The sequence below is a fragment of the Martes martes genome (genome assembly GCF_963455335.1).
Source record: "Martes martes genome assembly, chromosome: 7".
Lineage (NCBI taxonomy): Eukaryota > Metazoa > Chordata > Mammalia > Carnivora > Mustelidae > Martes > Martes martes.
The window spans coordinates 115,780,386-115,794,390 of record NC_137894.1 but is presented as its reverse complement, the minus strand read 5'-3'; the positions used below and the strand labels follow the sequence as shown (position 1 = coordinate 115,794,390).

General features: G+C 48.4%; 1 protein-coding gene across 2 annotated transcripts in view; it reads left to right on the top strand.

Moving 5' to 3' along the window:
• The first annotated feature begins 304 nt into the window (after window positions 1–304).
• The window catches only part of DGLUCY (D-glutamate cyclase), a 78,746-nt gene continuing 65,045 nt past the window's right edge, over window positions 305–14,005 (top strand). For both annotated transcript variants that reach the window (XM_080808802.1, XM_080808801.1), the window contains exons 1-2: window positions 305–530; window positions 3,138–3,234. The gene's annotated coding sequence lies outside the window, so the exon portion shown is untranslated. The remainder of the gene's footprint in view (window positions 531–3,137; window positions 3,235–14,005) is intronic.

The window sequence follows — 14,005 nt, the reverse complement described above, 5'->3', positions numbered from 1 at the left end:
TTAAAGGGGATCCGCAAGCTGTCCCTGAGCACACTGAGGTCCAAGAAGCGCTGGGGTGATTCCCAAGACTCAGTGCATATTGGAATCTCCGAGACAGTGCTCCGGCCCTACTCCTGGATCACAATTTCTGGGGCTGCCACTCAGGCATCAGGATTTTTCAAAGTTCCCCCAAGCCCCGTGAATTCCACGTCCTCTTTTCCGGGGAGGGCAGGCTGACTCCTGCAGGAAGCACCATTGGAGGCTCTGCCGCTTTAAGAACCGGAGCTGGCTGCCTGCCCAGGAGGCCGCGCGAGGCCACCCTGCCAGGGCAGGGACCAAGTGAGCACGGGCTGCAGGCTGCCAGGGTCAGCACTGGGGCTGGCCTGGGCTCCCAGACCCGAGCCCCACGAGCAGCCCCAGCGGCGCGGTGGCGCGGGCGAGCCGAAGAAAGGGGACCTTTATGCCTTTTGGGGGAAGCACACATTCTGCGAGGCCGTGGAAACAAAGAGAGGAACTGTTTGTAGCCCTAGTCCCGACGTCCCAAACCAACAGTAAGTCAGGAGGGTGCAGAACAGGACACAGCCCTCCCCCCAGGACAGCACACACACGCCCCTCCCCCACGCTGCCACCACCCAGGGGCTGTTCTCTGAAATTCTTTCCCCACGGGGTGGTGGGGGGGGGGTTGGGGGGAGCCTCTGAAGGTCAAGGCTCAGATCCTGACACGCAGCACCTGATGACCTCAGGTGTGGGTGGTGTTTCTCCATTCTGTCCCCACTCCTGCGGGGGCCTGGGGGTCCAAGCCACGGTGCCCCAGAAGGCCAAGGTCCTGTGAAAGCAGAGAAAGTAAAACTGAAACCTGTCAGTGTAACTGTCTTGGGACCGCAGGCTTGCCTGGGACGAGGCAGTGAAGCTAATGGCCACAACAGGGGTGGCCATGGGGGCTGTGGCCGGCGTGGGGCAGTTGGCCTGGACCTAGGCAGGATCCTTGAAGGAGGGAAAGGGGCGTGGAGGCAGGAGCCCAATCATTGACTGGAGGCTGAGCTCCGTGAATCCCCTTCCAGGCTCTCTCCAGGCCTCGCAACAGCTTGTCAGGCTCGTCTCCACTGGGGGCTGCAGTGACATGCTTCGGACCGTGCGCCGTGCGCCACAAAACGCTAAAGGCAAAGCCTCGTGACTTTGGAGTGTCTCTTCTCTCATGTTATCTGTACCTCCCTGCCCCCCTCCTTCATTGCGGACAATTGAGAGCTAACTATAATCCGCCTTGCTTCCTGAGACCGTGTGCAAAAATTATCATGTGTTGGGGGCGGGTAACAGGTTGAGATTATGTTGGCAGAAAGGAGAAGGTTGGCATTGATTGGCACGCAGAGGAGGGAAGCTGCTTTGTGTCTTCAAGATCACTGGGTATGCGCTAGAAGGAAGGGAAGGGGAGGTCTGAGAGTAGGGAGCAAAGAGAAAGCTGGCTTTACCAGGGGGTGGAGTGGAGATGAGGAAGAAGGAAGAGGAAGGTAGCCTGGGGTGAAGGGCAGGGCAGGGTCGGGCGCCGACTGTGGCTTGTCCAAAATGATGATGAAGCATCTGAAAGAGCCAGATGAGACATCTGGCACCAGGGCTAGGTCCCGGAGATCAGTTGCTGGTCCCTGAAGTGTTTTATTTATTGATTAATTGGAGCTTCCTTGGAAAATGGGGAGATTTCATGTTTGACTCTGAGAGGCCTGGACACCAGGCTTACACAGGCTTACCCACTCACACGCAAACATGTTGGCTGCCCCCCCCAACTCCCCGACCTCTGTACCTGCCCAGTTCCCATGGGCATTGCAAATTGCTGCTACTCCTGGTCTTGATAATAATGATTCTTTTATATCGAGCCTTCTATTGAGTGTGTGTGCATGGGACTGTGTGTGTGTGTGTGTGTGTGTGTGACTGTGCGTGCATGCACACCAGGCACACAGGTGTGCTCTCTTTCAATGAATTTCAATTAATCTCTCCCCTTTTCTGTTGAGGGTGACAGATGCACAAAACCAGACATACCCCTCTCCTTAGCAGATTCCACAGCCTTTCCAGGCGATCTGCCAAATTGCTAGATGACATTTGCTTTAAAAAAATTTGAGTGCATTTTCTTTCTTTTTTTTTCTTTTTAAGATTTTATTTATTTGTCAGAGACACAGAGAGAGGGGGAACACAAGCAGGGTGAGTGGGAGAGGCAGAAGCAGGCTTCCCGAGGTGCAGGGAGCCTGATGGGGGCTTGAACCCAGGACCCTGGGATCATGACCTGAGCGGAAGGAAGACACTTAACGACCAAGCCACCCAGGCGCTCCATAAGTGCATTTTCTTATTTTGATTTTAAGTATTTCCCAGCCTGCATTAAGGTGCTATTTCACCTATGCCACACTTGGCAGTTTTGAAAGCATTCCTTAAACGTACGTGAATTCATTTTCTCCTTCCAGCAGTTCTGTGAGATGGAAAGTTTGGATCCCCTTCCTGTGCCCTCTTGGAGAAAACTGACAGCACAGAAACCAAATGACTTGCCTTGGCCCTGCAATGATTTTGAAGAAAAGTTAGTGAAAGTAGGCTGTGTCCTTTACATTGCATGGAACTAAAGACATTCTGCTCTGAAAAGCATAGTGGCTAAGGGTAGGCTCTCCATCCAGATACTGGTCTGACTACTAGTTAGGCCACTCAGTAGCTAAGCATCTTCAGACAAAGAATTGTATCTCCCAGGGCCTCCTCCTGTCAAATGGAGACCACAGCCCTTATCTAAGGAGCACTGGACGGATTAAATGAGATAACATATGCACGGTATCTAGAACCGTGCGTGGTACACTGTAAATTTTTAATAAATATCCCACTGGGTACTCAGACTGTTAGTATCTGTATCTCTGGGAAACGCTCTCTATGACTTCGGGCACAGAGTAAGTTGTAACAAAAAGAACCCAAAATACATTGGCTCCAAAGGGATAGAAGTGTATTTCCCTTTCACCTACTGGCCAGGAGGTAGAAGGTCAGTGCAGGATAGGGAAACAACTCTGCTCCATAAGGTCATTCAGGAACCCAGGTTCCTTGACCTGTGTTTCTTCCCACCCCCTCGGGGTCTGGGGTGCCCCCCTCTTCGCCCTAGTTGTAGATTCTCAACCACGTCCACCTTCTGTTCCTGCCTGCAGGCAAACAGCCCCCTCCTCGATGACATCCCTCAGAAGCTGTTCAGACCCTTCCGCTTAGACTGCTCTTTGACCAGAACTGGGGCACGCTCCGCTGCAGGTGAGTCTGGGAAATGTAGTCCGTAGCTGGGCCAACTAAATGTGCCCAACTAACACGTAGGAGTTCTCTTACTAAAAGGAAGAAAGGGAGGGCAGAAATTGGGAGCAGGTCATGGTCATGGGGCCATAACGTCCCAGAGGTGTGCTTTGGACTTGAATCTGGAGTGGCTAGTGCCTGCTCAGGCTGCCAGATTCTCAGCCTACCTGAGCTCTACTTCTTAGGGATGCCTGATTTACTCTTGGATTTCTTCTTTAGCGAAATCCAGGGACAGCTCTTGGCTCTATGTTTCAGACAAACACCTCTGGTGGCAGCATGGTTATCTCCTGCCGACTCGTCAGACTGACTATCCATTGGGTTGGACAGCCTTGTCCCCTTACCACCCAAACCTCCTAGCAAGGGTGGCATTGGCTCTGTTTATTTGTTTGCTTTCCTCTGGATCTTTCAACAACTTCCCCAACCTGCAATGTCAATTTCATACTCCAGAGGTTGTCTGCAGAGAGTCACTATTCCTTGTGATCTTGAGTCCCGGGTATCGGATGAAGGAAAAGTCCCAGCTCCTTCCATTCTCCTGGAGTCTACCCTTGCATGTGCAGAAGAGGGAACCTTCTCCCCACATCATCAAAGATTACCCACGAACCCACAGGGCTGTAATGAAGTGATCAAGCCACACGTTTGGTGGGTGGTTGGGCAGCCATGTGGTCTGGCAGTTCTGTGGTCTTAGAGGTCAACCTCCATGGTGCCTGCAGTTCTGAAAGTGCTGAGTTCAATAGCAACCTGGCTCAAAGAAAGGAAGTGTAGATCAACATTCCATTCTTATCATTGCAAGTAACAGCTTGAATGGGCCAGAAAAGGGAATACCAATGGTAATCCCTTCTCTAGGGACAGAGAAGGTAGTTTGAAGTATATTTCCTAACAGATGAAGGAGGAACTTTGCATGTGTTGAGGCCCTACCACGTGCCAAGCACCTGCTCAACGCAGAAGCCAGAGCCCTGAGTAACAAAACAGGCTCCTGATGGAGTCTATAGCCTAGCAGGCTTGCTCTGCATTAACCGTCTCATTTAATCCTTGTACATTCTGCAAAGCATGTATTGTTCCTATTTTGTGGACCAAAAATGTGAGCTCAGTAAAGGAAATAGTAGGGACAGTTTTAACCCCACGTCTGCCTCATTCTAAAACTCCTGCTCTTTCCATTTTTATTCTGTCTGCCCCCAGACACTGTCTTTGTTGAAGAGGGACTCGAGCCTACACACAGATGTGACCTGGTCCCTGTGCTAAACACCTGGACCAGTTATTGCTATTAACTCAGGGCTTGGCTTCACTTGACTGTGGTGGTTGGGATTTCGCTCTAATCTGCATCTCTCTCTCTCTCTCTCTCATCTCTCTTGCCCATTTATCCTTCTGTGTGCGTCTATCTAGCTAAACTACCCTGCTCCTTCCTGGGGTTCTGACTGCTGTAGGAGGAATTGTCCATCACATCATCTGGACCATTAGAGTCCTGGACTCCCAAGGCTGCGGGGAAACCCTTCCAAGTGTCCCTAGACCCTCTCCTGTCCCATTTGGTCCTTGGTGTCTCCTCCTGACTGTTCCTTTTCCATCAAGCCCTGTTTGAACCTCCTTTGCCTTGTCTGTCATTATCACGTTAGAGGATCCATCTTGTCCACTGATAAAACTGAACAAAACTGAGGGCCCAAGAAATTCTCAATATCTTCCCTGGTCGTTCCCACAGTGTGTCTCCTACTCTGCTTCTCTGCTCCTCCCACACCAGGAAAGGGGTGTGCCCCTGCCAATGGCTGACCTTCTCTGTGTGCTGCTGATGCCCATCTCCCTTGGAAACCCCCCGCTGTGTTCTCTTGCTCACGTCGTTAGCCTCTTGTCTACCGATATTATCATCAGTCTCTCCCATCTGAACAGGACTCTGTTCTTGATCCCATATTTCTGTCTAACTTCTCCCTTCAGTTTCCCTTTCTCTCTCCCCTCACAGCCAAGCTTCTTGAAAGAATTGTCTACACTAGCTGTCAACACTGTCCACCTATACATTCAGACCTCCATCACCCATTGTGATCCGGTATATGTTCCCACGATCAAATGCCAAGACGGATGTCATGAAAGGCAGCCATTCTCCAGGTCCAGCTGGTGTTTTTCTTCCCGGAGGTGACTCCATCTGTCTAAAACATTGGTACTATTGCACACGCCCACATTTTGAGCCTCTCTCTCGAGGTGCCTCTGCTCTCTAGGTTTTCCCGTTACTTTGCTGGACACTGTTTTCCATCTCCTTATGGTCTCTTTATGGAAACCTCCTGTTCCACTCATTCCCTGAATGTCCCCTGAGCCTCTGTGTCTTACTCACTCCTCTTCTTGCCTTCTCCCTTGGTGTCCTTTGTGTCCTTTCTGCTCTCCCTCCTGCCATCGGGTCGTGAATGTCCAGTTTTTCATGGACTGCTGCTGTGGCTGTCCCCAGGCTCCTCCCACTTGGCCTTCTAAACCCAGACTCCTCATCAGGCTCTTCCAAGACTTACCCATCTTCTTATGTCCCTAATTTTCAGGAATGGTACCATTACGCCAGCTGCCTGTGCCAGAACAAGGAAATCTAGTCATTATCTTGGAATCCCACTTCTCATTGCATCTTTTGCTTTCAATCTGGTAACAATTCCAGTGAATCTAGCTCTTCCAACTCCTGTAATCCCCCCCCCCCATTCCCCTACCATTGGGGAAAGACTTCATTGCTTCTCACCCAGATATGGCAAAGGAAAGGACCCTTGAGGGACTGCCTCCACTCCTGTCCTCCATTGGAGTCCTGCCATAGTCATCCCTCTAATGCCTTTGGCTCAGGGCATCCTCCCGCTCCTCAGTGCTCCCAGAGATCTCCGATCAAGTTCACGCACCTTCAGTTAATCACCTGACCCTTCCGAGTAATTTCTTGCCTACCTTTCTGTCCCCACTCCATCTTGACGACAAGTGTGCCCACCACTCGAGGGGCTGCAGGTTCATGCCTCAGGTCATGCCTTCACCAGCAGGGCCTTCTTCTACCTTCCTCCTGGGGCTAATTTCCAGTTGTCTGTCAAAGCTCAGCTCAGGCAGCATCTCGCAGACCACGACTGCTGGCTCTGCTCTCACGATCTCACTCACCAGTCTCCCCATCAGCAGCTCCAGGGCGGAAGCATGTTGCCAGCACATAGAAGGTGCCCTACAGATGGTAAAGGAATGGACTATTTTTTCAGAAACTTCTAACTCTCACTCAGGAAGCCTGAGGCATCAGGTTAAGGTCCTTTGTAAAAAAAAAAAAAAAAAACTCTTCAGGGTGTATCCAATTTTTTTAACGGAAGCGCGCGCTTTGGCCTTGACAATCAGACATGTAGAAGCTGCACAGCTAGTTGGCTGAGGACAGAGCTAATCCGCCCTCCAGGAGCTAAGCAAAAGCAAGAAACACCACCGTCCCTCCTCCTGGCTGTGTCTTTCCTCTGGGTTGTAAGAATACACGGGATTTTTGCATTTACCCAGGGGTTCTTTATTCTCTGGGGTTTCCGAATTCCTTCAGTTATTGCATTTGGCCCGGGGGGGGGGGGGGGTTGACGGTTCAGCAGGATTTAAGGCTTCAGGTAGGAAACAGGTCTCTGTGGGAGTAGCAGCTGGTGAGTTTGTGGTGGATTGGACTTTCTGTGAGCAGTGACTTTCCTCAGCAAGGAGCACAGAAGGCTGGAGAAAGCACTGGTGGAAGGCGATGCTGCCCAGGCCAGGGAACGCCTTGTGCTCCAGATCCGTTGTTGGCATCTCGCTCGGATTCTGTGGCTCAGTAGAAGCAAATCTTCATGTTTTACAGAAACTTTCATTGTTCGTGATGATGAGATTTTACCTCCGTGCTTGAACTTTACTTGGCTGCCAAATCTGTTCTTTGGAATGGCCGGGATTCTGTCTGTGGTAATCACCTCAGGGTTTCAGATAAAGCACTGGCTGGCTGTCCAGCTGGGCACACTGGGCCTGGTCCAATGGCCCAGACCATGAGCGCCAGAGATGCCAGGAGCCTCAACCCTGTCACCTGAGGAGACCTCTACTCTGCTGCTCCCCCAAGTCTGGGCTCCGCGTGGCTGAGGAGATCGGTTGGGCTCAGCTACCTCTCCGAAGGTGGAGATCAGGACCCGGGGTTTGCAAGTGACAGTCCCAACTTATGACTTACGTAAGAAAGATGAATTTACTGGTTGAAAAGTCCCAGAGGGAAATCTGTATTTAGCTATGCTTGTTTGTAGGGTCAGGGATAGCCTCTCCCTTCCTACCCCTTGGCCCTGCTTCCTTCTCAGCTGGCTCCCTTCTCAGGCCAGCTCCTTCTATGGAGGGAGAGAAATTGTCCTTGCATCTGGCAATTTCAGGGCAAAAAACTCTTCTTTCCCAACAGCTATGCAAATACAAAAGGTAACTCTGACCGCCTATTCGGGGTCGTGTGACTGTCTGAGTCTGTTTGGGGTGCTAAAACAAAAATACCGCAAACAAGGGGTTTAAACAACACACGTTTATTTCTCACGGTTCTGGAGGCTGGGACATTCAAGATGGAGGTGTTGGCAGATTTGATGTCTAGATGGAGCCTGCTTCCTGGATGGCAGATGGCCATCTTCTCATGAAGACTTCACAAGGCAGAGGGGAAAGGGAGCTCCTTGGGGTCTCCTCTACAAAAGCACTAATCCCATTCATGAGGGCTCTACCCTCATCACGCCATTACCTCCCACAGGCCCATCTCCTGGGGGTTGGGATTCCAATATACGAATTTTGGGGACTGATGAATAGTCCATTGGAGTGACCATCCCCAAACCAACCAATGTGATCTTGGGGACGGGGCATTTTGACAGGTCGCCTGGGTCTGAGAGAGTGACTGACAGCCCCGCTGGGGGAGGGACAGTCAAATGTCTGTGTGTGTATGAGTTTCTCGGGGCTGCCACAATAAATTTCCACAATTTGGTGGCTAAAAACAACAAAAATATATTATTTTGCCGTTCTGGAAGGCAGAATTTTGAAGGCAAGTTGTTGGCAAAGCCACATTCCCTGCAAAGACTCAAGGGAATTACGCTTCCCGGCTTCCTCCAGCTTCTCTGGCCCCCGGCAGCCTTCGGTTTTGGCTTACCACCCTATCCTCCCAGTCTTGGCCTCCACCGGGCTGTGGCTGCTCGTTCTGTGTTTCTCTCATTCTGTGTCTCATCCTCCTGTAAAGACAGCATCCCTGAATTCAAGACCCACTGGAATAATCTACAATGATCTCTTCTGGAGATCCTTCCCTTAATTACATCGGCAAAGACCCTTTTCCCAAATAAAGTCATATTCAGAGGTACTGGGAGGTAGGACTTAGACATACTTTAGTGGGAGGGGAGGGGAGAACATAAGTAAACTAATTACAGGGCAGAAAGAAACTAATAGATAGCCACTGCACTGTACCCCTTGACTGCCTAGCATACAAACGATTTCAGAAATGCGCCACCCAGCCTGGTACAGGCTGCCCACATGGCGGCAGAGCTGGCGGCTGCACATTCTTCTTGGTCGGGTTTGGATGTTACTGTTAAGAATCTGTCAGCTGACAGCCAACGATCAGGTTCAACACCCCGGCATCATTTAATGGTGGCGGAGGCAAAATAAGACCCTGGGAGGAAAAGCCACTTGACATTGAACAAAGGGACTAAGGGAAACAGCCTGTTGTGATCACTCGGCCAACAGGCTGCAGAAGATGGCTGGCAAGAAGCCAGATCCTACCTACTAGAAGACAGGGGTTCCTCCATCATCCAAGGATGCCTGGGGTTCTGCTCTCTGGAAGACTTTCCCTGGCTCACTGCCTTCCATGAGCGGCATCAGAGAGGACGTGTCTTCTGGAGACCATATCCTCCAGCAGGCCCTTTACGAGGCTCTCAGCCCAGAGGTCCGGGCCGGGCCCCAGCGGTTGAGCAATCTCGTGCTGTGGTTTGCTAGAGGGGGTGTCTCTGGCAGTATGAGTCTCTAAACTCGAGACGGTTGCTGAGCAGTAAGTTTTCTGATAAGTCTGTGAGCTGGCAACCGGGACTGGAGCCCAGTCAAGTCAGGCTCTGGAATCTGGACCCTGTCCTCACCCCGTCTGTCTGCTAACATCATCTCTGGGCTCTGCCCTTCCCTAGCTCTCATTTAGGTTTACAGCCGTTTGGCCTCTGCCCTGGACACACTGGGTAGCGGGGCGGGGGAGGGTTGGGAGGGGGGCAGGGCTAATCAGCCTCCTTGCCCTCAGGCTCTTTCCCAATGGACACCGGTCCACACTGGAGGGAATAGTCACTTTGGCCAGACGGGGAGGGCCCAGCAAGAGCTGCTGGGAAGAAGCCCTCTCCAGCCTTCCTCTCTTACCTCCCACTGTGCTTTCCTTCTCCCACACTGTGCTGGCACCAACCTTAGCCCCGTGCAGGGATCTGACTTTTGCAATACCAAAAGATGGTGTTCTGGTTCTCAGCTCAGTTGAATTACTGGCCACAGGCACAAGGAGGATCTCGTGGCTCTGTTTTCCCATTTCCCTGCTTTTGGAAAGGCGAGCTGAGATTCAAGTGTATCTTTTTGTTAGAGTACCTTTCTAAAGGCAGAAGAAGGGCACCTGGGTGGCTCAGTCAGTTGAGCATCTGCCTTTGGCTCGGGTCATGATCCCAGGGTCCTGGGATCGAGTCCCACAACGGGCTCCCTGCTCAGTGGGGAGTCTGTATCTTCCCCTGGTTTATGTGTGCTCTCTCTCTCTTAAATAAAGAAATAAATAAAATCTTTTTAAAAGACTGAAGATGTAGCCATCGCACACCCATTACCTGGCTTTTTTTTTTTTTTAACAAGGTCTTTGAATTTCCAAACTCACTGAACATTGTAGTCTGAATCCCCAAACTCAACAGGAGTTTAGCGGCTTTGCTCCACATATCAGACAGTACTCACTTCCTGGTCAGGGAGGGGGAGCTCCACACTGCTCTGCTCCCCACCCCAATATGGCCCATGCCACATATTAGGGCTTGTCACTTGTAAACCCCTGCTCCTGATACAAAATTCTGTGCTACACAGAACATTTTTTATCACAGCTGGATCCACAACTGTCTCCATGATGGGAATCAGGAATAGCTAGATCAAGGCACTCAAATGGCAGGATGAGGACTTTGCCTGTCTCTTACCCTGTCTCTGCCCCTCTGTGACTCCCCAGTCCTCGTTTCTGCTTTTCTCTCTGCTGGCTTCATTTTCAGGCTGATTTCATGGAGCTCTAGGCTCACCATGCATTACATATAGCAACATTACCTCTTTCTTGATTGTTCCAACAGAGAGACATGGACAGCTCTGACTGGGCTGGCTTGGGACCACTGAGGCCAGACGAGAGGAGGTACCCTGATTAACTGTCCTGAGTCACATGCCCACCAGACAGCCCCTCTGGGTTGCAGGGAAAGACAGTTTCAGAAAGGGAAAAATGCTTGAGAGGCAAAAATGTCCAGAAATTAAGCCTTCCTTATCTGCATTTTCCTGTCGGTCCAGAGTATGACAGCCTGCCCTGCCTTTGCCTGCCCTTCGGAGGATTTGACTTTTCTCCTGCATCCTTAGCCATCATGGAGAGGCTCTTTATCTTTTATGTTATTTTTTTAAATTGTGAAATGTATTATGCATACTTATAAGCCATATGTTCATCTTAAAGAATAGCAAAACAAACACCTGCATCCCCACCTCCCAAATTAAGAAATAGAACAGTGTGAGTTTCTTAGAAGCCTCAGAATGCCCCTCCCCAGTCAGTACTCCTCTCTCTATCAGAGAGCACCTACACAGAATTTATCTGCCATGCTTTTCTTTATAGTTTTACCCCTCCCACACACACGCATGCACACACTTAAATCTCTAGCAGTATATTTTTTGGTCTCGCAGAGCGTGGATGCCTACTTTAATGCTATATTATAGAATACAATATATATTCTTCTGTGACTTCTTTCATCCAACATTACATTTTCAAGATTCCTTACTGTTGATGCAAGTCACTGTAGTTCTTTTTTTTTTTTTTTTAAAGATTTTATTTATTTATTTGATACAGAGAGAGAGAGAGAGAGAGCAGGAACACAAGCAGGGGGAGTAGAAGAGGGAGAAGCAAGTTTCCCATGGAGCAGGGAACCTGACTTGGGGCTCGATCCCAGGATGCTGGGATCACAACCCGAGCCCAAGGCAGACGCTTAATGACTGAGCCACCCAGGCGCCCCACTGTAGTTCATTTTTACTGCTACATACTAGTCTGCTGCAGGAGTATCCCACACTGCGTGGAGCTCTTCTATTCTTTCGAGTGTATACCGATGCGTGGAATGGCCAATCTGAAGGGCCCTTGAAACTTCAAGTCTCCTGGATGATGCTAATTTCGCCCCACCCAGCCCCCCAAGAGATTGTAATAATCTATGCTTCCAATAGTGGTCAGTGGTAGTGTTTTGGTTGATCTCATTCTTGTCAACTCAAATTTTAGTTGGTCACGTGGGCGTGGTCTGTGACTCCTTGTGGTTGTAATTTATATGTATCATCTGCTTTTCCTCTGCTGTGAAATGCCTGTTCATGTCTTTTGCCTATTTTTGAATGGGCTGTTGATTTTTTTTTTATTGATTCCTAAGAGCTCTTTAAGGGTTTACAGAATTATAATCCGATATCAGTTCTGTACGTTCAGATACCTACCTGCAGCTTGGGATTGCCTTTGCATTTTATTTATGGTGACTTGAACAGAAGCTGTTCATTTTCATGTGAGATTTTTTCTTATCCAAGACACCTTTACCAAGCTGAGTCATAAAGGTATTTCCCGATACTATCTTCTAAGAATTTCTTATTTTGTCTTTCATATTTTAAGCGTTAAATCTTTTGTATTTTAAGTATTTAATCTACCTGGATTTCGTTTTTGTGCTTGTTGTAAGATGCTTGCCTCCCAGGTTTTCTTTCTTCCCCATTTATTTGCAATGTCCTCTCCATCAGAAATCAACTTTCCATGTGTGAGTGGTTGGTTTTTTTTCCTCTAAGCTCCCAAACTTTCTGTCTTGAAAGGAAGAGAGAGAGAGAATCTCAAGCAGACTCCATGATGAGTGGAGCCAGATGTGGGGCTCTGTCCCATGACCCCAAGACTGTGACCCAAGCCAAAACTAAGAGTCAGAGGCCCAGCTGACTTGGTACCCAGGCGCCCCTCACCCAATCTTTTAAAAAAATGTGGTAAACTATCCATAACTTCAAATTTACCATCTTAACCATTTTTAAATACACATTTCAGTGGCATTAAGTACATTCACTTAATATACAACCAACAACACCATCCATCTCCGGAACTTTGTCAGAATCCCAAACTGAACCTCTGTCCTCATCAAACAATAATTCCCCATTCCCCCCTCTTCCTAGCCCTAGAAAGTGGAATAAGTGGAATCACATGGGATTTGTGTCTGGCTTACTTCACAAGTGCAACGTCATCAAGATTCATCCATGTAGCACGTGTCAGAATGTCCTTCCTTTGGGGAATATTCCGTTATATGCGTGTACCATATTTTGTTTATCCATTCATCCATCACTGGACCTATTATAGAATATTGTGAATAATAATATTGTGACTGTTCCACCTACGGCGGCTGTTGTGAGTAATGCTGCTAAGAACACAAATGTGCAAATGTCTGTCTGAGTTCTTGCTTTCCATTCTTTTGGGTCCACACCCAGAAGTGGGGCTGTAGTTTGACGTTTAATGATTTTGAGTATCTGCTATACTGTTTTCACAAAGGCTCCCTCCACCATCTTACATTTCCATTTCTACCAGCAATATACAAATGTTCCAATTTCTCCACATCCTCATCAACACTTGATATTTTCAGTTTTTATGTATTGTTTTGTTTTTAATAACAGCCATCCTAATGGGTGGTGGAGCAAAGTGGTTTTTTTTTTTTAAAGATGTATTTATTTATTTTAAAGAGAGACTGAGAGAGGGAGAGTGGGGGAGAGGGACAGAGAGAGTCTTAAGCAGACTCCGGGCCAAACGTGGAGCCTGACATGGGGCCTGATCCCATGACCCTGAGATCCTGACCTGAGCCAAAACCAGAAGTCAGATGCTCAACCAACTGAGCCACCCAGCCACTCCTGAGGCAGTGTTTTATTTGGTTTTTCTTTGCATTTCTGTAACGATTAGTGATTTGAGCGTCTTTTCATGTGCCTATTAGCTCTTTATATAATTCTTTGGAGAAACGTCTTTTCAAGTCCTTTCTCATTATTTCATTGGGTTGAGGTTTGTTTTTCTTATTTTTTTTTTTTTTGCTTGTTTTCAGCTTGTTTGTTTTTGCTCTTGAGTTGTGGGAGTTCTTTCATTTACTCTTAATTGCTATGGTTTTCTAAGAAGTCTTGATATCTGATCAAGGAAATGTCCTCTGCCGCCAAACAGACCCATATGTGTCTGTCCTTTAAAAAATGATCTGGCATTTCTTGGCCCTTTGCCCTTCCAAATAAACTTTGGCATCAGTTTGTTGAGTATCTTTTTAAAAATCTTGTTCAGATTTTGATTGGAATTGTCTAGAATATGTACATCAATTTGGAGGTAACTGATATATTTATAAGATTGACTCTTTCTGTCACGAGCATGCTGTCTCTCCACTTACTTAGGTCCTTTAAAGTCTTTCAGTAAAGTTTTACAATTTTCTCCATAACAGCTTTCTCATGTTTTGTTAGATTTACTCTGAAGTGTTGATATTTGCTCATGCTCTTATAGGTGGTATCTTTTTAAATTACATTTCCTAACAGTTACCGGTAAATAGAAATGCAACTGACTTCAACATAT